Source organism: Rhinatrema bivittatum, chromosome 6 (assembly GCF_901001135.1).
Source record: "Rhinatrema bivittatum chromosome 6, aRhiBiv1.1, whole genome shotgun sequence".
NCBI classification, from domain to species: Eukaryota; Metazoa; Chordata; class Amphibia; order Gymnophiona; family Rhinatrematidae; genus Rhinatrema; species Rhinatrema bivittatum.
Genome location: NC_042620.1, coordinates 267,935,719 through 267,953,290, shown reverse-complemented (window position 1 = coordinate 267,953,290; position 17,572 = coordinate 267,935,719).

Here is a 17,572-nt window from a genome sequence, read left to right as displayed (position 1 = left end):
TCTCAGTGAGGAAGGCCGCGGGAAGGGCCTAGCGAGGCCCAGACGGAGCACCACGATCCCTGGAACGGCCTTGGGGTGAGTGAGGGGACCGACCGAGGACCTCCACGGGCCGGCCCGCAACAGTACCCCCCTTACGCCCCCTTCCTGGGGGCCTGGGTTTTGCAGGATGGTCTAAGTAAACTGGTGAAGAAGGGTTTTATCCAAGATGTTGGAGGCTGGCTCCCAAGAATTCTCCTTGGGGCCATACCCTTCCCAGGAGATAAGATACTCCCATCTTCTATGAAGGAACCGAACATCCAAGACTTCCTTCACTTGATAGATGACATCTTGCTCAGCTTCTAGTTTAGAGGGGTCCGGAGGTTTATCATGGAAGACCAACGGAATCAAAGGCTTGAGTAAGGACACGTGGAAGACGTTGTCAATCTTTAATATGGACGGAAGGCGTAGACGTTAGGAGACAGCGCCCATTCGCTCCGCAATGGCAAATGGGCTGATATACCGGGGAGCCAAGCACATGGAAGGAATCCGTAATCGGATGTTCTTGGTGCTCAACCCCACCTTATCTCCAGGGCGAAATACAGGAGCAGGGTGTCGCAGTCTGTCTGCATGTTTCTTTGAGGTAGCAGCGGTCTGCCATAATTTCTCCCGTGTGGTCTTCCAAAGGTTATGTAGCTGTCGGGCTGAGAGTTGTGCTGCAGGAGAGGTCTGGGTTGTTTTCCATAGACCAAGTGTAAAGGAGACCTATTGATGGCAGAATGTCGATGGAGATTATAAGAAAATTCTGCCCATGGCAGTAGAGCCATCCAGTCGTTTTGTTGGTCCCCTACAAAGGCTCGAAGGAATGCTTTCAAGGTTCGGTTCATGCGTTCTACTTGGCCGTTGCCTTGTGGGTGGAAGGCCGTGGTGAAGTCTAGCTGGACCCCAAATTTCTTGCAGAGTGCTTTCCAATATTTGGCCGTGAACTGCGGACCTCTGTCCGAGGTGACATGGAGAGGGAGTCCGTGTAGGCGAAAGATATGCTAAGTAAAGAGCTGCGCAAGTTCAGGCGCGGTCGGTATTTTGGCAAGAGGCACAAAGTGAGCCATTTTCGAAAATCTGTCAACCGTGACCCATATCACAGTTTTTTCCTCCGACGGGGGCAAGTCCACTATGAAATCTGTGGAGAGATGAGTCCATGGCTCAGTTGGAATGGGTAACGGTTGGAGGAGACCCCAGGGGTGGACGGGCAGGGGTTTTTGTCATGCACAGGTAGGACAAGAATTAACATACAGATGTACATCTTTCTTTACATGAGGCCACCAATAGTATTCGGTCAACAGTTCTAAGGTCCGGGCGACTCCGGGATGACCTGTGGTTAAAGAGTCGTGAGCCCATGACAATACTTTCTTGCGCAGGTGAGCAGGCACTACCATCTTGCCTAGGGGTACTGCCTCTGAAGCTGCAAGGATGACTTTGGCAGGGTCTAAGATGTATTGAGGCGGATTAGGGGTATCTTCAGTTTCTGCAGTGCGAGAGAGGGCATCTCCCGAACATTCTTACATGCTGTAGTGGAGGAGAAAGTTGAACCGGCTGAAAAATAGAGACCAGCGAGCTTGCCGGGGGTTGAGGCGTTGAGCCCGGCACAGAAACTAAGTTCTTGTGATCTGTATAAACAATTGCGGGATGTTGGGCCCCTTCAAGCCATTGGCGCCACTCTTCAAACACCAGCTTAATAGCCAACAGCTCCTTGTCCCCGATACCGTAATTCTTCTCGGCAGGTGAGAACTTCCGAAAGAAATAGGAGCATGGCAAGGATTTACCTCCACTGGATACTTGGCTTAGGACTGCTCCTACCGCGATGTCGGATGCGTCCACCTCGATGACAAACTGACGTTATGGGTCTGGGTGATGAAGACATACGTCCCGGAGAAAGGCTCTCTTTAGCTCCTGGAAGGCTTCTTGTGCCGTCTGCGACCAATTTCTGGCATCTGCTCCTTTTTTGGTAAGAGCAGTGAGTGGTGCCATTATCCGGGAGTAGTGCGGTATAAACTGGTGGTAGAAGTTGGCGAAGCCTAAGAAGCGTTGAAGGGCCTTCACCCCCATTGGGCGAGGCCAATCAATAGCCTCTACCTTATCCGGATCTATATGGAAGCCTGTGGAGGATACAATGTATCCAAGGAATGGCAGGGATTCTTGCTCGAACTGGCACTTCTCTAGTTTGGCAAAGAGCGGGTTGTCTCGTAGTTTTTGTAACACTTCTCGAATGTGCAAGTGGTGTGTGGCCAGATCCTTGGAGTAAATCAGGACATCATCTAGATATACGATGACTGACGTATGCAACATATCCCTCAACACCTCATTCATAAGGTTTTGAAAAACTGCCGGGGCATTACATAAGCCGAAGGGCATGACTAGGTATTCATAATATCCATCTCTCGTGTTGAAGGCGGTTTTCCACTCATCGCTGGGTCGTATCCTTACCAGGTTGTTCGCACCCTAAAGGTCCAATTTGAAGAAAAGCTGGGCTCCTTGCAGTCAGTCAATCTAGAAGGTCCGGAATCAGCGGCAAAGGAAACCTGTCTCGTCTTGTAATGGCGTTGAGGTCACAATAGTCAATGCAGGGCCTGAGAGATCCATCTTTCTTAGCCAGAAAAAAGAACCTGGCTCCGGCTGGAGATTTGGAAGGCCGGATGAAGCCACGATCTAAGTTTTCTTGAATGTAGCTAGACATAGCCCGGGTCTCCAGAAGTGATAAAGGGTATACGTGCCCCCTGGGGGGCGTGGTACCTGGCATCAGGTCTATGGTGCAATCGAAGGGCCGGTGTTCCGGGAGGAGCTCAGCTTTTTCCTTAGAAAAGACATCGATGTAGTCCCGGTAGGGTTGGGGTATAGACACTTAGGTGGTCAAAAGCGGAACACAGGGCCGTGAGACTGTGGCCAGGCAGGAGTTAAAACAGGAAGGACTCCACGATGCAATTTGAAGAGTATCCCAGTGGATAACTGGGGAATGCTTCTGAAGCCAGGGCAGACCTAAAAATGATCGGATGAATGGCTCTTTCCAAAATGAGAAACAAAATTTCTTCCGTGTGCAGGAGGCCCGTGCGGAGAGTTAAGGGCTTGGTGGTGGTGGAAATAATCCCCGGGAGAGGGGTTCCCTGGATAGAAGAAACACGGAATGGCAGGTGAAGTGGCTGTACTGCTAGCTGTAATTGCTAGGCAAGATCATAAAGAATAAAGTTCTCTCCAGCTCCGGAATCCACAAATGCTAACGTAGCAAAGGAACCGCCAGGGTAATCTAGTCACTGGTATGGTGCATTGGGGAGCGATATTCGTGTTTCCTAGGGTCAGCTCCCCGATGAGACCTAGGACTTGGCGTTTCCCGGCCGTTCGCCACATTGAACCAAAAAGTGCCCCTTGTTGCTGCAATATAAACAGAGGCCTAGGGAACGCCGGCATCTTCTTTCCTCCTGAGAGAGGGGACCTTGCCCCAACTGCATAGGTTCCAGCCCTTGGTTACCTGAAGGCTTCAGAGGAGAATGCGGGTGCTAAGTTAGCCGGTCTTCGGGTAGATCTCCCCTCATGGGGGCGTAGTTGGAGTCAACGGTCGATCCTTCCTGCCAGGTCAAATCATTCCATCTAAGTCGTCGGGAAGGTCTTTTGCCAGTAGCTCATCTCTGAGGCGTGGAGACAGACCTTCCAAGAAAACCCCGTGAAGACTGTCCTCCGTCCAGTCTAGCTCGGTGGCCAAAGCGCGGAATTCAACCATGTATTCGGCTAGCGAACGGGCACCCTGGCACAACCGTAGTAATTCCATAACCACTGTAGACTTGTGAGCGGGCTTGTCAAAAATCTGTCTAAAGGTAGACACAAATTGTTCCAAGTCTCCCAGGATGGGTTCCTTACGTTCCCATAACGGCAAGGCCCAGGCTAGGGCCCTGCCCTCCAACAGGGAAATGATATAGCTTGTCTTAACCAGATCTGATGGGAACTGTGATGGAAGCAGGGTGAAGCGTACGAAGCATTGGTTGAGGAAACCACGGCACTGTTTGGCCTACCCCGAATACCTGGTCGTGGCTGGCAGCTGCGTGGAGGTCGCAGGTCCGAGGCTTGGCATCTGAACAGGAGCAGGCGGTGTTATAGGGGCATAGGGTCCAGACAGGTTGTTAGTCTCTTTACTGTGGCTGTCAGGACATCTAAGCAATGTTGCTGCTGTTGTAGCCACTGAGTGATACCAGGAATGGCCTGGAGGCCAGCAAGGTCCATGGCCTTGCAAACTGTTACGATCGTGGACCCTTGGGCCGGATAGAAGGTGATGATGAAGCGCTGGGAGAATCTCACAGCATAGTCGTAGCCGGGAGGTGGACTTGCAGAAGAGATACGAGAGTTGAAGCAAAAATCTGAGGGAGTCTTCACCACTGGAAGTCCGCGATCCTCCTGGGAGGAGCCCATGAGGACCCGAACCGCTTGGACTTAGGAGCGGTCTCCAAAGGATGAAGAGCGAGAAGTACTCCAAATCAAGGCTTGGACTTAGGCACGAAGAAGAAGTTGGAGCCGGGAGACCAACAGGAAGTTCACCACTGGAAGCCTATGGTCCCCCTGGGAGGAGCCCGTGAGAACCCGAGCCACTTGGACTTAGGAGCGGTCTCCAAAGGATGAAGAGAGAGAAGTACTCCAAATCAAGGCAGGCTGCAGAGCTGCCAGAAGCAAGGCCAGGCCAAAGGGCAGGGCAGGCAGCGGACAGCAGAAGCCAAGGATGAGTCGAAGTCTGGAACCAGGAATTCGATCTTGAAATCAAAGTCAGAAGACAAGCTGGGGTCAGAAGCCAGGAAGACGATCCGAAGACAGTCAGGAGACAAGCCGAGGTCAGAAGCCAGGAAGACAATCCGAAGACAAAGTCAGGAGACAAGCCAGGGTCAAAAGCCAGGAAGATGCAGGAACGAAGACAGGACAGCAACTAAGCAACTCAGGAGAGTGGAACCTCGTTGCAAGGCAAGGAAGAAGACAGCCAGGCAGGTTTAAATACACGCAGCATCTGACATCATCATAGAGGTGGAGCTGTCCTTTTCCCGCGCTGGTCCCTTTAAATTACAGAGCCCCTGCGCGTGCGCCTAGTGGGGCGGGGCCAGCTGCCGAGCATCGGCGGCGTCTCAATGAGGAAGGCCGTGGGAAGGGCCTAGCGAGGCCCAGACGGAGCACCGCAATCCCCAGAATGGCCTAGGGGTGAATGAGGGGACCAATCACGGACCTCCGCGGGCCGGCCCGCAACAAGGTCATGGTCTGTGATAAGAAGAGCTGGCATGAAGGGTTGATGAGAAGGATAGATGTGGCAAGAAGGAGAGAGACTAGGAGGTGAAAGAAGATAATGGCCTACAGAGAGACAGCTGTTGAAGGAAAAATAACAAATGATAAAGAAATAAGAAGACCAAGAAAAGGTATGAGGAAGCAGAGAGGAAACTAAGAGAAAGCAAAATGCAAGTGGAGATAGATGGCACTGTAGAATCAAACTACAAATAGAAAGTTTGGGAAAATTTTTATTTGGTGAAGATTTGATAATTTGTTGATCAAATCTCAAAGAGAGCCACTTTCTAGAATGGTTTGTGCCATTCCTTATTCCACAAAGGCTTTCCAAATTAAAGATATTGTTAAAAAGTATTGGCATGTGCTATCCCCCCTGAAGATCTTTGTTGATGAACCAATTTTTTCTTTGAAAAAACGGAAGAATTTGTGGGATAATTTGAAACAAAGTAGAGATCTATGTAGGGTAGCAAATTCTGAACGGGGACAATTGGCTTGTGGATCATGTTCTGGTTGTGATCATGTTTTACCTTTGAAAGTGTTTTCTCATTCCAATTTAAGACACCCTTATGTGATTCCAGAATTGTTCACTTGTGCCGCTAGTGGTGTAGTTTATGTAATCATTTGTCCATGCCAGCTTATTTACATTGGACAAACTGCTAGAGCCATTAAATTGCGTATTGGTGAACATAGAAGTAGAATCAGGTTGTGTGTTGAGAATGCTCCGCTAGTCAAACATTGGTTGGATAAATGTCATTCGATAGAAGAACTAAAATTCTTTGTGATTAAAAAGATTAAGCTTGAGTTTGGGGGTGATTTATCAGCAATTTTGAGACGAGTTGAACAACGTTATATCTTTAATTGGAACACTGTGAGCCCTCATGGACTCAATGGTCCAATTGAATGGGGTGCTTTCATTAAATGACTTTTTGTCTCAGTGATGGAGTTGTCAGCTTTTGTTAAACCATTTGTTAGCCTTTTTTGAGTTTTTTAGAGCGGATTAGGATGATTGTTTGGGTGGTGATCCCGTGGGTAACTATGATTGTTTGTATAAATAAATAATTGTTGACTATTACATTGGTATTGGTTGTTTAATTGGAGATTGATGTGGCTGGTGGATATATAAAGAGTGGGTAGTGGCTTAAGTTTTGTAGAAGGGAATCCTGCTGAAAGGAAGTGGGGATGTCACTTCTGGTTTGTGAAGGTATGTGGTGGTAGTGTTTGTTCAAGTAAAATATGTGTGCTTACTCTTTCTTCTTTTTTCAAGAGTTTATTTAATGATTGAGAATACCATTTGTGGTTGCAGTTTCGTGACCGTTTGAGGAATCGCTATAAGAATTGTTGAAGATGAAGTGAATTTAAATTCTTTAAGAAATTCGTGGTTTGGAAACAAACATTTGTGATGTTCTGTTGTTGAACTCACATAGTAAGGATTTATAATTAGAATTTATATGTAGTGAGTGGTTTTTGTGTGGGAATTGGTAAATTGTTTTGTTTTTGGTTGTTATAGGGATATTAGAAGTTTTTCCCCTGAGGAAGCCTGCTTGACAGGTGAAACGAAGATCTTCGTCGGGGATTAGTACTGAGCAGTACTTATTGAATCACATTGTGGCAGTGATTAATGGAGGAAAGCCGTGGAGTTGAAAACTACGGGAATCTGCATTGAAAAGCACTTTAATGAACTACATGTGATGACTGAGATGAGATCTTATTGAGTACATGATGTTTATATAGGAGTCAATGTAAAACATTATGATATGGTGTTAGAAATAATGTGAATGTGATGTGTTAAACAAATTGATGATTATATCTTATTTGTTCACTGCCTATATGCTATTCAGTATGTGATGTTTTAATGTGTGGCTGATTATATTGTATGTATTTAGGGGTTTGTATTAGGATGTATTATTCTTAATAAATGTTTTTTAAAATTATATATGAGATTAATAGTTAAGGTTCTCCTTTTGTGTGGGGTGAGTGTGTCTCGGCACAGCGATACTTTACTACTCAGCCACCAGTGGGATGAGATCCACCGGCGGCTGCATTGGCTCCCATGTGCTCCGCCCCGTCACGTGCACCGGGCTTGTACGATACACCAGCACACTGCAGGCGACACACTAAAGTGTCATGACACACACTTTGGAAAGCTCTGATCTAGGGTCTATTTAAGGCTCCTCCTGACCTTCCTGCCTTGTCTTGGCAACAGGTCAACTCTTCGAGAGCTAGTTGCTGATAGGAAAATTGGTTCTTAACTGCTAATTTTCGTTCCTGTAGTACCACGGATCAGTCCAGACTCCTGAGTTTTGCCTCCCCTCCAGCAGATGGAGACAGAGAAGTTCAAACGGACTCAGTCTTATACCCCTGTGGTGCCACCTAGAGTCTGTCAGTATTACACTGTACCCAAGCAATAACAAAAGCTAACCATAACTCTCACTATAAATGAACCTCCCCCAAAAGCAGAGGGAATGAAAAGCCTGTAATGCAAGGTAAAAACATCCAAAACATTCTGCAGAATACACATAACAACCAGCTGAGCAGACCTGAAATGGGCAGGACTCTGGACTGATCCGTGGTACTACAGGAACGAAAATTAGCAGGTATGAACCAATTTTCCTTTCCCTATACGAACCCGGATCAGGCCATACTCCTGGGATGTACCAAAGCTTCCCTAAACAGGGTGGGACAGAGAGTCCCGCTCAGAGCACACTAGCTCCAAAGGATCCGGGCTCAGGGGCCCGGACGTCCAGCCGATAATGCCTAGCAAAAAGTGCGGGCAGACTTCAGGTCGCTGCCCTACAAATTTCTTGCGGCGACACCTGCTGACATTCAGCCCACGAGTAGAATGCGCCCTAAGACCAACCGGGATCGGACAATCCTGGACCAGGTATGCCGAAACAATAGCTTCCTTTAACCAGCGAGCAATAGTGGCCTTTGAAGCCTTATGACCCTTTCTGTGTCCACTCCACAGGACGAACAGATGGTCCGATAGATGGAAACTATTCGTGACCTCCAGGTAACATAACAATGCCCTCTTTGCATCCAACCTCCTTAATTCCTTATACTCTGGAGCAGAAACATCCATACCCGCAAAGGAAGGAAGCTCCACCAACTGATTTAAATGGAAAGAAGACACCACTTTCGGGAGAAAAGAGGGAACAGTCCGTAAAGAAACACTGGAATCAGAAATACGTAGAAAAGGCTCTCTGCATGACACGGCCTGCAGCTCCATGCCTTGCGGAGGAGACAGCCACGAGAAAAACAACCTTCAACGTCAGATCTTTCAGAATAGCTCGCACTGCTGAAACTGCAGCATCGAACTTGGGCACTTTAAGCAGGTCAAGAGCATCCTCTGGGAGTGGGTATAACTTATCAACAGCTCGCCCGATCTTTAAGCCCAGGTCAGGCGTATCCCACTCGCGAAACAAGAGGTCCGTGACCGACATATGGAACAGGAAGGACCTAGCCGGTCCCCTAAGGCCCATCATCACCGGATCAACAGCGCCCAATCGAGAGTCCTCAGGAGGAACTTCAATCCCTAATTCCTTCAGAATCGCCGGGATAAGGGGTCACAATTCCTCCTTACGAAACAAGCGGACCACTTTTGGGTCATCACTCTCAATTACAGGTGCACCCCCATGCTTTGTCTGCTGGGGCTGACTATCCAGATCCGCGTCTTGCCCCTGATCCAGTGGAGGGGAAACCCCCCCCCCCATCCGAGTGGTCCGAAGAACTGTCCTCCGGACAGGCCAGGGACTGGAGAGGACGCTTGGCCTTCACAGGGTCCAAAAGTGCCTGGGCACATTTCCGGGATGCGGAAACTCCCTTGTCTACTCCCGCGAATCCTGGTGCCGCACGAGAACGTTTGCCGCTGACACGCTTTCCTATTTTGCGTGCCTTGAGGACCTTATGCAGCAACCAAACTAAATCCAAGAAGGACGAGGAAGAAGACCCGTCCGAGGCCTCCCTGGAGTTCTCCTCTGAAGACTGCTCCTGCCCAGCCTGAATGTTGCCCCCCCCCCGGAGGTCCCAGTGAGAGGGGGGGTCCACTCCCTGCCCCCAGAGCGTCCATTTCCTGCTGCCTGAAGATCCCTAGAAGGGCCTCTGTTCCCGCACTCAAAAGGAACGGATCAGGGGCCTGGCGCTGCTGCTCGAGCCTTCCAGGCTCTCTGCCAGGTTCCCTGCGCATCTGAGCCCCACTGCTGCTATTTTTAGTTTGAGCCCTGGAGAGCCGCGTGAGCGGCTTCACTCTGGGGGTGAGTGACCCGGGCTCCCCCGTGTCACCCCCAGGCACAGGCAGGTACAGGGTTCTCAACCCTCTGCTTTCTTGCCTCTTCTACCAGGGTGGATGATCCCACTAGGACCTGCCAATCCCCTGGGAGGCTAAAGGTATCTTCCTCAGAAAACTGTTCCCAGCCAAAAGAAAAATATGCTTCTTCCTTTCTTTTGCTTGTCCTTTTTTTTTTTTTTTAATTAAATTAAACCCAATCTAACAAACACCTAACCAGACTCAGGGTTTTGCACCTCCACCATCTGCTGGAGACAGAGAAATACTGACAGACTCTAGGTGGCACCTCAGGGGTATAGCATGGAGTCAGTTTTAACTTCTCTATCTCCATCTGCTGGAGGGGAGGCAAAACCCAGGAGTCTGGACTGATCCGGATACATATAGGGAACCTGCTGTTCCTGTCTGCCTGTTCCAGCTCCGTTCCTGTGTTCCTGGCTGCCTGCCTGTTCCAGTTCCGCTCCTGCTTCCTTGTTCCGGTTCCTGTTTGCTTGAACCTCCGGTTTGACCTCAGCCTGGCTTCTGGTAATCCTCGTTTGCTGCTTGTCTTGATCCCTGGTTTGTCTTCTCGCTTCGTCTGTCTTCCGCCTGCCCTGATTACTGGCCTGCCATCTCGTCTCGCACCTCAGCTGCCTGCCTAGACCCCTGGCTCGTCTCCGACCACTCCAGTCTTCAGCCTGCCTCAACTTGGACTGTCCTTCAGGATTCCTCTTCGCCAGGAGACCCTTGCCTAAGTCCTGCTGGCCCCGGCACCCAAGGGCTCAACCTGCGGGGAACGTGGGCTGGTATAGGTGAAGGTTCCGTCTGGTCTCCTGGCTCTGTAATGCCTCCTGGCTACGCACATCACTGCAGGCCTCCCTTCAGTGAATCTTCTGTACACGCTAGCCGGTCCAAGGGTCCACGTGCACAACAATGTTTGCACATAATTTCACAATATGTGTACTTTTAACCATGGAAAGAGGCAGTTGTGGGCTGGGGAAGAAAACTACATGGGCTTAATGAAGTTTCATAAATTTACATGCATAGTCTACTTGCTTGCTTTACACTCCCATTACAGATAACTTAAAGCACCCACATACTTTGTATCTACATCACCCCTCTGTCTTCAAACACATTCTGTGTGTTTAAAGATCAGGTAGGTTTGTGCAGGCTGAAAAGTATGCGCCTACTTTGTCAGTTTACTGAAAATTTATTTTTAAATGACTTACAAATATCAGATACATGGATTTCTGGTCCTATAACACGTTTGTTACACAGTCTCATTACTCAATGATATTTGTACGATCTATTAGAATTACAATAAATATAGCCCCACTCACACTGGTCTGGTACAGTCTGACCTTGTTAGATTTCAGAAGCTAAGCAGGGTAAATCCTGTCTCATATTTGGATGCAGGACCACCAAGGAAGAAGACCAGGTGCTGCGGGCTACAGCAAGCAACTGCAAACGTTTACTGTGGTTTGCCAAGAAAAGCTTACAGGCACCCTGGTTGGTCATGATCACCCAAAATGAAGCACCCAGAAAGGGGTGCTTCATTTTGGGTGAGGATAGGAAAAACAATGGAATACAAAATGTTAGTAGCACAGCTATTGAATAAAACTGCCTGTATAGCCTATGTTGCCATACCATGAGATCATCAGTCTGAAATGTGCAGTCATGTCAGAAACAGTGGAAGTTTAATATCAGTGGCAACAAATGTGTAATGCCAAAGAAAATCCAGTGACCATGCTTTATAGAAACAGTTATTATAATGTATTATACAGTTTTGCAAGCATTGATAACAGCATTTATTGATTCATATTCATAGATTTACATAAAATTCATTTCCAATAAGCAAAAATTATTTTTAGTTTTAAGAATTCATTCACGGAAAGTTAAAATCAGTTTTTCTTTCAAACTGATCGACTTGGGGATCTATGCACTAAAACTTGCACTAAAATAACTGCATGCACGAGCCAACAAATTTAGCATACGTGCTAAAATGCCACTTAATGGCATATACAGTACATTTTAGCTCATGCTCACAAAAAACATTTATTCAGAGCAATCACAGTGTGCTTTAACAATTTATAAAATTGTAGTATTTCTGCACTGATAGCATCCATATGCTAAACACTGAGGTTGCTACAAAAATAAATACATATAAGTTAAACTGAGCGTGTGTGGCCCTCTTTTCCATATGGCTCAACCCCCTTGCTGTAAACTTGTATAAGAGAATGCCTGGCCTATGGGTCTGGTTTTCAGTGCGGAGGGCAAAAGCGGGAAAGCATCTGAACTCCAGAAGGGCCAAAAGCATAAACCTCAGATATCTGCCAGGCTTGATCAGCATGAGAAGATACCTCAGCCAGCCCAGGGACACCCAATTCATTGATACCAGGGAGGGAAATCTGACAACCTGGAGTCAGGACACCAAAATCTGAGCATGCCCACCTCTCCAACCATCCTGTACGGATGCAGCAGTAACAGCACTTTGACAGCTGTTTATGCTAAAGCCTCAGAACACCTGAAGGTGTCCTTGGACAGATTAACCCCCAGCAAGGAGAGCAGTGGCCATCATCGTATACCAACAAAGCAAGCTTGGGCGACCGTCATCGCTGTGTACTTCATTCCCTGAAACAATTCTCCACCTTCCATGGAACGGACTCCCATCTATGGAATACAGAGGTGAACAGCTGGAGAGGGATTTCCAACTCTGAGCAGCAAGAAGTTGTCGCATGAGCTTCCCTCCTCATTCTCACTTGATGCCCCGAGGGCCTTACAGCTCAACTGCTGCAATCGTCTCTGCTTCAATACCTGTCTTTCAGAGTGTGCATGTCATCTGCTATCATGCAGAGCAAAAAACACTACAGGGCACTGGTTCAGCCAATCATGACCTTCAACTGGAACTTGTGGGATGGGACTTTATTTGCCATGGACACAACAATTTGCTTTATATACAGTGCCATGTAGAGCATTGTTGTAGAGCAGTGTTTGAAAATCAGTTGTCATCGGTGAATCTTTGAGAATACATTTTCTTGTCTACATGAATATGCAATTTTTTTAAGAGCTCAAGTGGGTGCTGGTGTGTTTCCTCGCTCTCCCTCTCTCCGCCTTTTTCCTGTCCTCTTCTTCACACCTTCCACAACAACTCCTGCTCTTAACGGCCACATCTCCTCCCATCGATAACCTCTTATGCATATTATTTGAGCCCTTGAAACAGCATGCATGCTAAAACGTTAATAGCTGATCCGAGGCAGGTGTTAAATTTTAGGCCTTATAGCTAGTATGCTCTAAATACGTCATGGAAGAGTATTGCCACACTGTTTAGCATAGGCCTGCTAAAGCCTCATTTGTATACGATGTTTCTTCATTTATATGCATGTACATGCCAACATTAGCAACACAGTTACAAAGTAAATAACAGCAGAAAAAGACAATCCAGCCTGACCACTTATTCTGTTCTCATTGCTAAGAATACATCTCCGCTGCCCAGCCACAGAATGTGACCAACTGCAAGATTTCTTATGCAGCACAGTCTGTCTGTCTTCTTTCTTTATAATCCACCATCTTTGGTAGAAGGGTATATAAGATCCTCACGTCCCTCCAGAATCCCAACCTTCCATTCCTAAACACAGGTCTCTGTGATGATCTGAACAGCCAGCCACATCGGCCTCCATGTCCCCTGCACAGCCTGCCAGATAGACCTGGCTGCCACTTTGTGTCTATCATCCCAATAAGATCTAAATAGCTATCATTACTAGGGAGCCTTCCAGATCCCTCGTGTGGCCTTCCAGACAGTTCTGGTTACGTGAGTGCCTGTGTTTCTGCTACAGCTTCTAGTTATTTGCAGAACTTTCAGCCTGGCAGATAGACCCAGCTGCCAGTTGATTCTACCATCATAACCTGCCAGACAACCCAGCCATATGAATGCCTGTGTGACTACTAGGACCACCGGCCTTTCACACTTGTGTTGCCACTAGGTCTACTAACCTTTTTCAGACTGGTTTAAAATGCATGGTAGGTCCTTCATGAATAGCATACAATTTTATTTTTTTTTGTGTGCGCTAAATGGTCTTAGTGTGCATACTGAGTTTTAGTGTATAGGCCCCTTCTTTGCCTCTTAAACAGGCACATTTATTTGGATTGGATTTTCTGCCTTTTGCTGAAAGCATCAAGGCAGAATACAATAAAAGAAAACATAACAGAAGAAATATAAATAAAAAGTTAACTCGTCTAACTCAGCCATATGCGGGTAAGTGAAGTTTCAGCCATCTGAAAGTATATACATAAGTTTCATAACGCACACACACACTTTATTCACATAATAGAGGCATTCTGGACAGCGCGTCATGGGTGTGTAACAGATGTATAAACACAACCTTAGAATTTCAAAAGGTGTGTGTGTGTAGATTGCATGCTGCTAACGCACTTACCATGTACACCCTGACTTACTTTCCCTAACCGTAGGCCTGTAGATTTACCTGCATAACAACCCGATTTCCAAACTCAGTTTAGGGGGTTACTGTGTTTTTGTGAAACTGCCTGGTTCTGTGAAGGCTTTCAAGGAAAGGAATAAGCTTTGCAGGTAGGCAGGCGCCTTGCACTGAATTAACCCCGTCACGTGTTTGCGGATTGACCTCGTCCACAAGTTGGGTGTGTGCGGAGGCATTTTGTGAGATGAAATTTGAGCTGCAGAACACCTCTATCCGAACATGACTCTTCAGCACACTCAAGGTTCCCACAGCAGAATGAAGTAAAACATTTACAAGCTTAAGCCGAAATTCTGAAAATGCTCCTTAAATGGAAAGGAGTAAGCGACTTTTGAAGGTTTTCTTCTTCAGTAATCCTAATACAACTTGTTCAACAAAAACATGCTCCATGCAACAATGAAAAGTCTATTATAACTTTCTACAATTTGCATCTAGATGCAGTCTGTAGCTTGCCCTGCACTCTGAGGCTACAAATCTGCAGGTGCTACGACAGCAGCACATTTGTATCATGATCAGACTGTGACGGAGCATGTCCTTACGTAATGCAGTCATTTACATACTAGAGATGGGAACTGTGTTTAGGAAATCCTAGTTTTACATGGAAACCGTTTCCCCCCTGGAGCCCCTAGAACCTGTGTCCCAAAGCAGCATACATGACCTATTTTAAAACGTTCTGATGCCATTCTTCTGGTTTCTCTTCAAGCTAAAATCCTGTTTTGCAGGATGGGAGATCTATCTACACTCTACAATATAGACCATTATAAATGTAATCTGAGAATGCTACATAGAGTTTTCTAGTTTCTAGAATACGATTAAGAAAAAGTCTGCAGGGTTCCACGTCGTACTTTAAAATCCTAACCAGAGACATAGCCAGGGAGTGGGGGCCTCAGGGGCTGGTGCCCTCTCACTTTTGGCTCAGGCCCTCACCCCTAGCAGCAGGGTCATGTCCCATCTGAGTCAGTGGGTCAGGAGGCACTGCCAGTCTATGATCCCCCTGTCCCTTTAAGGAGGCTGGCCTGAACGGGAACAGGAATGCCTTTTTACCTAAATACTCTTCAGCAGCCCAAGAGATTAACCTCTCTCTGCAGTAGTTACTTTAAACACAGAGGGAGAGCGAGAAACCGCAGACACAGGCCAGGGAGGCAGGAGATCATTTCCGGCACACCTTCATAAGATGGGGGTAAGGGGTGGGGGTCACAGTGCCCCCCCCCCATAAAATTCACTTCGCTGTTCTTCACAACGTTCACAATTTGCTGCCACTGCTACCAGCCCACTTAGCATCTCAAGGATAAGTTGCGTAGTTCAGTCTTTGAAGAGAGATCAGCCATTAGCAAACCTTCTTTAGCTCTTTTCAGGACCTCGTACTTTCCCAGCTTTCTTGTTCTGTGCAGCCCCACCTGGCGTCAGTGGGAGGTTATGCTGTTTTCAGAGTTTGCAGTGGATAAGCTAGGTCATGGCCCTGGGTTTTCCTTCCTGTCCAAGGTGAGTTTTATTTCCCTCCCAAGCTCTGACTGAAGCTCACGGACTGTGAACGTGTATAGTCTCTCCGTCAGCTAAGTGCCTTCCAGCTAAGTTTGTTTTCTGTATACCATGGCAACAATGAACCGCTGTCAGAAACCAGGGTGCGCTGGGTACAATTTCAGTCGCAAATTAATACTGGATTGCACCAAAGGGAGCTTTCCTTCAGCATGCGTGGGTAATTTAACAGGAGGCCTCGGGCTGCCTTCTGCCGCCCCTCCCCTGGTGCCGCTCCAGCCAGTTTGTGCAGAGCTCCTCCTCTTGCAAAGGACCTGCTGGCTCCGCACGCTTCAAACCACGAGGTGGCCGGAGGAGCAGCAGCAGCAGCTGCTTAAAAGGCAGGCAGAGGTCCCCGCCGCAGGTTAGCGGGTGCGCTGGTTCTTTTTAATCAGCCCCAGTGGCACTCAAGATAATTAGGACGATTTCTGTAAATCGGTCTTCCCACGTTGCCCTGTTCTCTGCTTGCATCTCTTGGTACTTGATGGTCTTGTCTTTCCACACATAGTAGAGAGTGGTCACTTGGCAGTAATATTTCTATTTGCAATGTTCTTGTGGGGTTTTTTTTTTTCTCCTTTAGCACCACATCATCTGGTTTTCTAGCATTAAGCTTTGTGTCAGTCGGGGGCTGCCCAATGTGATCACGACTTCTTCGTTCTCTGCAATTTCATCTGGGTGGTGCTCCCAGTGTTTCTCTGGTACTGCAATGTTTAGAGTGTTTATAGTTTCTGGGGGATAGACTGTGTTACCTTATTGTGCTTTTCTGTACAGAGAACTTTGCATATCAGCACATATCAGCCAACCATGAAATGAGAAAAACAACTCCAGCTCTGTGCTATACAATTTGCATTTGTCTGTTTTTCCAGTTTCCCCTGTTTGCTGTGAGCCATCCTGTGCTGCGTGGGTCCACTCTCTTTTGCTACAGTCAACAACCTCTCATCAATCTCTCTTTAGCTATTCCTGTGTCAGTTTTGAACTATATGCGGTGGGTTGGGTTTTTTTTTTTTTGGAGGTTTTCTTATTCTGTTCTTTTGCAAATTCTGTTGCTTCTCCTTCCACATGTGCTGGTCGGTTCTTATTCATTTCTTCTATTCTTCACAACACTTGTCCAAGTCTGATGATGGAAAGTATGGTCACATATTTTCATACGTTAGCACTTTTTCAGGATGTTGATGGCATTAAGTGTGGTTGCAGTCCTCTAGGGCAGCGTTCTCTTCTGCAATCCATTTCTGTAAAGGCCCATGCCTCCTTCAGCTATTGGATTGTACCGTCTCCGTGTGCGCTGATTCCATGCTGGCATGTATGGAGGAGTTTTCTTGTTTTTACGTCAGCTGAGGTCTTTCTGGAGCCAATCTATGATGCCAGAGTTGAATGACTGTACATGAAAGACAAGTTATAGAAACATAGAAACATAGAAATGACGGCAGAAGAAGACCAACCGGTCCATCCAGTCTGCCCAGCAAGCTTCACACATTTGTTCTCATACTTAACTGTTTCTCTTGGCTCTTAGTAACCTTATGTTCTAATTCCCTTTTCACCCCCACCATTAATGTAGAGAGCAGTGCTGGAGCTGCTTCCAAGTGAAATATTAAGTTTGATTAGTTGGGTAAGCGGCAGCATAGCTCTCTGCCATGAAGCAGAGGGCAATGCTGGAAATGTGTGAAGTATCAGTTTTTCTTTTCCCCTGTCATTGAAGCAAGGAGTCATGCCGGACATGCACCGAAAGTGAAGAATGCCTTGAAAGTCACATTAACTATCATCAAATATTGAAAAGCCTAATAATTGGTAATACCTATAAGCCCATGAACCCATCCCTGTTTTTTTTTCTTTTTTTCTTTTCTTTTTTTAATTGGGAGATGGATGCCCTTCATCCTTCTACTCTGTGAAGGTGGACACCTACCACCGGCCACTGGCATCCCGCTCCGTTAATGCCTCTGTGGCTACTGCCGCTCCATGCAGTGTTTTACTACCTGCTCTTTATATGCGTCCTCTAGAACTGATGGATCCCATCCCTGGGTTTTTTTTATTATTT